General features: G+C 30.2%; 1 protein-coding gene across 1 annotated transcript in view; it reads left to right on the top strand.

Annotated features, from left to right (window-relative positions):
- The first annotated feature begins 5,008 nt into the window (after nucleotides 1–5,008).
- LOC107481861 (uncharacterized) overlaps nucleotides 5,009–7,463 on the top strand; it is a 7,024-nt gene continuing 4,569 nt past the window's right edge. The window contains exon 1 of the mRNA XM_052253301.1: nucleotides 5,009–5,027. The gene's annotated coding sequence lies outside the window, so the exon portion shown is untranslated. The remainder of the gene's footprint in view (nucleotides 5,028–7,463) is intronic.

The raw sequence follows: 7,463 nt of genomic DNA, 5'->3' as shown, positions 1-7,463 counted from the left end.
CAAATGTCACAACAACTCTGTACACTCAAAAGTGTAATGTTTACTCTATTTTTGAATAATCATTAAGAGACAAAATAAAATTGTCTCCTACATAATCAACATTGTAGACTCAACAACAACACTGAATTAAATTCTGTTTGAATAATTGTCGATGATTTAAATTTTGTTTTGTACATACAACAATTTATTGGGTAGCCAAAATTCTTAAATAGAACTAATCCACGATGAATTAGCTCTTATTTTATCGAGTAGCGGGTAGAATATGGATCTCCATGGGGCGGGATTCCTTCCTCCGCTCCCTTCCCTGTTTAATAAAATGGCTCCATTTATGTTCCATCTCCATCACAGGTTCCCTTTTATTTCTTCTTACAAGAGAGGAAGATACTCATTAGTATCTATAAATATTAAATTTTAATTTTTTTAAATTAATACAACCGTAATAAAATCTTATACAATTCAACCAAATATATTAAATCAAACACAATTTAAACATAAATTTAACGTAATAATATACATATAAAATTTCTAACATATAAATTAAAATTACTTACATAATTTATATATATAAGAAAACTAAAATAATTTTTTTTCCGGAGATTTTATGGTTCCCATGGGATGGATATCTCAATCCCCATTATCGTCTCCATTTATCGGCAAGAGCGAATCTCCGTTCTCGTGGAGATTTTGTGAATTTCCATTAGCTTCCCCGTCTTAGATAATTTCCGTGAGTGCGGGTTTTTTTTCATGCCTAATTTGGGTAATACCTTTGAGAAAAAAATGAATTGATTATTGTATTGACTAATGCACTTACATACTGAGCTACACACGCATCAGATCGGATATTATATCAGCATTTTTGAGATCAAATATTGGGTATATTCGAACATCTAAAATGATTTAAAAGCCCTCGTTTCTATAAAAATGTCAATAAACCCATTTTTTCACCATTTTAAATCTAGTTACTCCTAAATTATTATTAATCAAAACATACAAACTTAGAACTAAAATTTTAAACTACTGATATCTAATTTTTTTTTTAGAAAAAACTTCAACCATAACAATAGCATCTCAAAATTCAGAAAAAATAAAGATAAATATTTTTTGTAAAATTGTTAAAGTAAAATTACATTATGGAGACGATGAAGAAGACGATGAAAAAGATGATGGAGGAGACGAACACGCCGATAGAAGAGACGACAAACGTGATCATAGAGGACACGACGACGTAACAATGGAGACAATGAAGACGTGGTATGAGTTTGCACCAAATTCGCCGATGGAGGACAGACCGAGAGAAAGTAGTGTGGTTTGAAGAGACGATGGAGGAGATACGATGACGAACAAGGTGCCGATGACAGAGGTGAACAACGGTGTCATAGTGATGGATGAGGTTAGATGTGTGCCTAAGAGAAGAAGAAAGGCTCGAGGGGTAGGGAAGTCTGGAACTATGTGTGTGAGAGATTAGAGAAGCGTCGTTTGAGTCTAGGGTTACTGGATTGGGAATGGAGATCCATTTTTCAACTTTATTTATATCATTCAGTTATTTATTTATTTATTTGTTAAATGCACGAATCTGTAGACCTGCAGATCAGATATGTGGAGATAAATGCAATATCCGCTGTCCGACGATCCGATTAGATTACTCTACGGATCGGATAATATCCGTAAAATACGAGTTAAATGTGAATAAATATTGCCGATTTGTGGATATTATCTGATCCATATGCAACTCTACCTACATAATTCAATGGCATGCACATGGATTTTTTTTAAATAATTAAAATAAATATTTTATTTACCAAAATATATAATTTCTAGCATTTTTTTACTAAAATGCACCTTATGTTTTATCTCGTTTACAGTGTAAACAAAATAAAAGTACATGTATCTCGTTTACACTATAAACGAGACAAGGTACAGAATGAGATACGTGTATATTTCATTTATACTGTAAATGAGATAAGTGAATATTTATGACGTTTACAGTGTAAACGGGATATGTTATGATAAATTTTTAGCATCTATAAAAGGATGTGCAACCCTTTGTATTCTCTACAAATTTTCACTTCTTCTTCTCTACCCTTTTTCTTCCAAAAAATTAGCCAAAATGTCTAGTAGTAGTGGTTATCTAGTTGTAAGCGTATATCCCAATTGCCATATGAGAAATAGTGATATTGGGGTGATATTTGAGTGTGAGAATCCTATTTTGTTGTATATCCAGCTAAGTTGCTAGCACCGATGGAAAACAAAATTTTTCAATTTCGTGTATTTTGGCTCCATGGCGACGAGCATGTGTGCCTGATGTTTGACATCCATGGAAGAATCATGGCGGAACAAGTTTACGGAGGTTGGTGATGATGGCGGTGGTGGATCTAGCCAGTCGAACTTTGTGCAGGATGCCCACCTCTCGCACCGAAACCGCTACACGTTGCTAGTTCAGTAGAAGACATGGCCGTTGACAGTAAGAACTCTGGCGAGAAGTATCTTGTAGATAGAAACGAGAGTGGTTCTTCTAAAGATGATGATGAGGAGGAGTTTGTACCAGAGATCCCAGTCGAGGCATCACGTCGGTATCTTCTGCCTGCCCCGCACCCAATTCCAGTCTTGTCATCGGTACCCAGTCACTATCATATATTGGATTTAGACGCGATGTAAGAGAAAAATCCATTTTCCAACACGGATGAAGACTATTACAACTTAGACGGTGGTGTGGAGTTTCGGCTTGGACACATATTCAAAAGCAGAGATGCAGTAATGCAAGGTGTGAAGAATTACAGCATTCATAGAAATGCTGAGTACCAAGCCGTGGAGTCGAATCAATTAAAGTACCATGTGCATTGCCAACAATCTGAAGCAGGCTGTCCTTGGCGTCTCCATGTTATTCTCCGACAGAATCCCAAATATTGCTAATTTCAAGTTTAACTGTGTTATATACTCTCATTTATCGTTGTTATGCTTGTTATACATCTCAACCATGGTACGTCCATGCTAGCACCACAGATCTCCAAGATTGAGAACAACACATCTGAAAGTCATCTAGTAGTAGGGGTCATCGAAGATGGACCTAATTATTTGACTTATCAGTCATCAAGTAACCCCAATAATTAATAGTATGTAGCACCTCATGTACTGTCGGAGGGTGGCTGGATCATACGTATCGGACATCTGTCGGAGTCGCTCCCGAAGTCATGCGAGCTTGATGGAGAAAGACTCCTTCTTCTGTGTACCTGCCGCTAGATTGTAGGAGGCCTGGCATTGAGTAGCCGCTCCACCAACTCCCAAACCTCGGTCCCGTACCATATGTGAAAATCACGGAAGCACCCATCCATTGGCTCTCTATTAGCGTGTAGTCCGAGGTCGTACGCGACGTCCTAGAGGATGATGGTGCACTCACCCCATGGAAGGTAAAAAGTGTGGGTCTTAGGACACCAGCACTCCACAAATGCCGTGATCAGAGAGTTGTCAAATACGAAATCTCTGAGTAACACGCATTGCCGAAGCTAGCCTCCCTCAAATAGGGGACAATGGGCATCTGGTGGTGACTTGGGAAGAAGTAGGAGAAGCCTCTGAAAAACATTAAGAAATTCGAATTAAAAATGTGTAAATCTATCAAGTTATAAAAATTTTACAGTAAAATATTAATTTGAATTATAAGTAAACTATTATAACAATAACGATAAACATTTACCTTTTAAATTAATTTAAATAAAAATATTTTCTTAAATAATAAATAAATTAATTAATGAACATCTATATAATGTAATTTAAATAGAAATATTTAGTTAAATAATTAATAACAATATTTATTTCCCATTTCCTTCATAATTTACATTAAGTAAAACCATTTACTTAAATAACTAACCACAAGTAGGTACTTAATAACAAATTAAAAAAACATTTACTGTGATAACTAAAAAATAAACATCTTGTTATTAAAAATATTTAATTAAATAATTAATAACTAAGTTAATAAACATCTGCATAATAACTTAGTTTAAAGAAAAACAAATCTAAATAAACATTTAATTTATGAATCCATTTCAAAGTATGCCTAAACAATATATTCATTCCCCTAACATACACTGCATACTATTTTTATAAAAATATCTTAAATATGGCTACACATGTATACTTTAACATAAATATAAAACAAAAAAAAACACCAACCTCAAAATCGACTGCTCCTACGATGTGTCATGTTACGTTCAGTCGATTGATGTCCTCATCGTGTGCATCGATGCGCACCATAATCTCGTAGTAGCTCGAAAATTTGATTAGAAAAAAAGATAAAAGTGAAGAAAAAAGTTGAAGAAATGAATGTGATAAGGACTAAAGAGGCGTTATAAACAAAATACGTATATAAGCCTCCTCTACTCTTATCTCATTTACAATGTAAACAAAATAAGAGTATCTGTATCTCGTTTACACGATAAACGAGATAAGACTGTTACCATAATACGACTACGTCCGTTTCTTATCTTATTTATAGTGTAAACGAGATAAGAGATAAAGTACATTTTTGGTATAAATCCTACAAATTACATATTTTGATAAAATAAAATATTTTATTTATTTAAAAAAAAATATCCCATGCATATCTATGTATTTGTATAATGAATTAAATAATATGTATGTAAAGGAAAATATATAACGCGTTACACTATATAATACACATGGCCAGGTAACATTCATAATCATTGCTCTGAGTTCTTCCTGCAAAATGACGTTGAAAATCCCTTCAAACATTAACACCATACATGCTGCACCCACTTCTTCTTTTATATTTATATACAAAACATCCATAATTGGGGATTCTCTGTTTGTTCTATCCATGTTTTTGGAGACTCGAACACAAGAATTAAGATTGAGATAAACCCATGATTTTTTGTCCCCCACACCCATTTTAATTTCTAATGTGGAAACTCAGAACTTATGCGTTGGATTTGCGATGATAAAGTTGGTTATTATCTTATTACTAAGTTTCACAAAGTTGACAAGTCAGAATCTATCTGTCGGCTGCAGAGAAGGTACCACCTTAAGCTCCTTTGTATAAGCACGCTTCAATACGAAAAATTATAATATAATATAATGTCTTCTGGAGGAGAAAATAAAGATATTTATTCATTGAGGTACAAACAAACTTTTCCTAATATTTGATATAATCCTTAGGACAATAGTAACAAGAAGCAATTAATAAAAGTATAAAACTTTGAAAATGGTCCTACACATTTGAAATCAATCAAGCTAGAGGTGACGCATGAGATATTGAAGCCAATATCTTATATCAATAAAATTGTGGCCACTTAATCTTTGAGTCTACATATTCATTAATCATAAGTTTGTTAATTACTTTATTACAAAAGAAGAATGCTAGAGACCATAAAAATTTATTATTTTTAGCCATCACTTAACATTATTTAGTAATTCAACAATATATTTTATTTATACTTTAAATATTGATGATTAATTGATGACCAAAAATAATAAATTTTGATAGCTCTCTAGCATTCTTCGTTATAAAAATATTTTCAATAAATTGCTTCAAATTAAAAAATATTCCATCTAAAGATACTGTTTTTAAAATTTGACATATTACTATTTGATATTAGCTTTAAATATTATTTAAAAAAATGCTAAGAACCGTTAGAATTTATTATTTTTTATCATCTTTTAATTATTAATTCAATTTTTTTAGTCTAATAATCTAATAATATATTTTAACATATATTTTTAAATATTAATAACTAACTGATAATAAAAAAATAATAAATTCTAATAATTTTTTAGAATTTTTTATTAAGTTATTTAATTAAAATATTTTCTTAACACACAAAAGCCTTTCTTGCATGTTTGAAGTATAGATAAGACATAGATCAAATTTATTTTGTATTAACAAATATTTTAAAAAATATATTAAGAATTAATATTTTTTTATCAATATTAACCAATAATTAAAAATAATACTTTATTTTTATATTATTAAAATTTAGAATTTAAAATCTTAAATTTAAAATTTGAAATTTAATATTTATGGTTTAACTAATACCATATTCTTTAAATTTTATGTATAAAAATATTTTTATTAATTAAGTATTGATTAAAAATAATAAATTTTATTGGTCATATAATTGATATTTTGATTTAGAAAATTATCTGCGATGGTATGGATCACCTAACGTTTGATATTATTAAATCATCTCTAGCAATTCAACTGATACTTGATATAGCGATAATATATAAATGTTTTCCTTTGTTTTATATTGGGAGGAAGTGAGCCAACTGTGATTTTAATTATAGAAAATTTAGCCAAGGCAAGAAGGGTCTAACGTAAATACGCCAAACCGAAAATCTTTTCAGCAATAAGCCAAACACTATCTTTATGTAATTCGAACCAAGGTGGTTCGAACTACAAACCTTAATAATTCAAACCAGGGTGGTTCGAATTAAGGAGAGAAAATTTAAACGTAATTCGAACCAGGGTGGTTCGAACTCTTCTTGCACGTAATTCGAACTGGCCTAGCTCGAATTATTCATTGGAAACCAAACCATGTAATTCGAACCAAACCTAATTCGAACTCACCTGGTTCGATTTACTAACAATTAGAGTTCGAACCAATCTTTTTCTAATTATATAAAAATACGATCTGGCTTATTGCTGAAACGATTTTTGCTTTGGCGTATTTACGTAATTTTTTGAGCCAGTTTATTATATATTATTTAAATATATATTTTATATTAATAACTAATTTTAACAATTAATTTTAATATATATTTAATATAATTGTATTTTTATTTATATAAAATATTACACGATTTGACGTACATATAAAACGCTTTACTAACAGATATCGAGATCAAGCCAACTTTTTATTACTTATATTTATATAATACAACAAACACAAAAAATATATTATAATGTCTAATCTACGAGACAATACATTAATATTCAAATGATCAAATTCGGATTAAGCGGAAACAATAGAAAAGCCAATATAATATATATTGATTCAAAACCTTAAAATAATATATTTGTATCTCTTTAAAATATATATTATACACTCTCTCCAAATGTAGTTGATTTACAATTCATATTTAAATTGTTAATAACATAATAAAATGTGGTTTCATGAAATCACATCTTTTAAATAATAAAATACTAGAGAGTGATTAAAAATATTTTATTTATTTCTTTTTACTAAAAATAAAAAAAATTTAAACCCGCAGTCTCTTAGATGAGTATAAAAAGATTATGCCAATAAGTTATAGCTCAAATGGCGTAGTCTCTCCATATTCATCTAAAAAGTTGCGGATTCGAGTCTCCCTATCTTTGATAAAAGAAAGAAAAGAAAGTGATTAAAATTTATTTTTTTATTATTATTTTAATTATTAATTCAATTTTTTTAATCTAGCAATTTAAATAATATTTTTTTATTCTATATTTTTAAATATTATTAATTAATTAT

The sequence above is a fragment of the Arachis duranensis genome, chromosome 1 (genome assembly GCF_000817695.3).
Source record: "Arachis duranensis cultivar V14167 chromosome 1, aradu.V14167.gnm2.J7QH, whole genome shotgun sequence".
In the NCBI taxonomy this organism is placed as follows: Eukaryota; Viridiplantae; Streptophyta; class Magnoliopsida; order Fabales; family Fabaceae; genus Arachis; species Arachis duranensis.
Note: the sequence above shows the minus strand (reverse complement) of the source record. Positions and strands in the feature narration are given on the sequence as shown.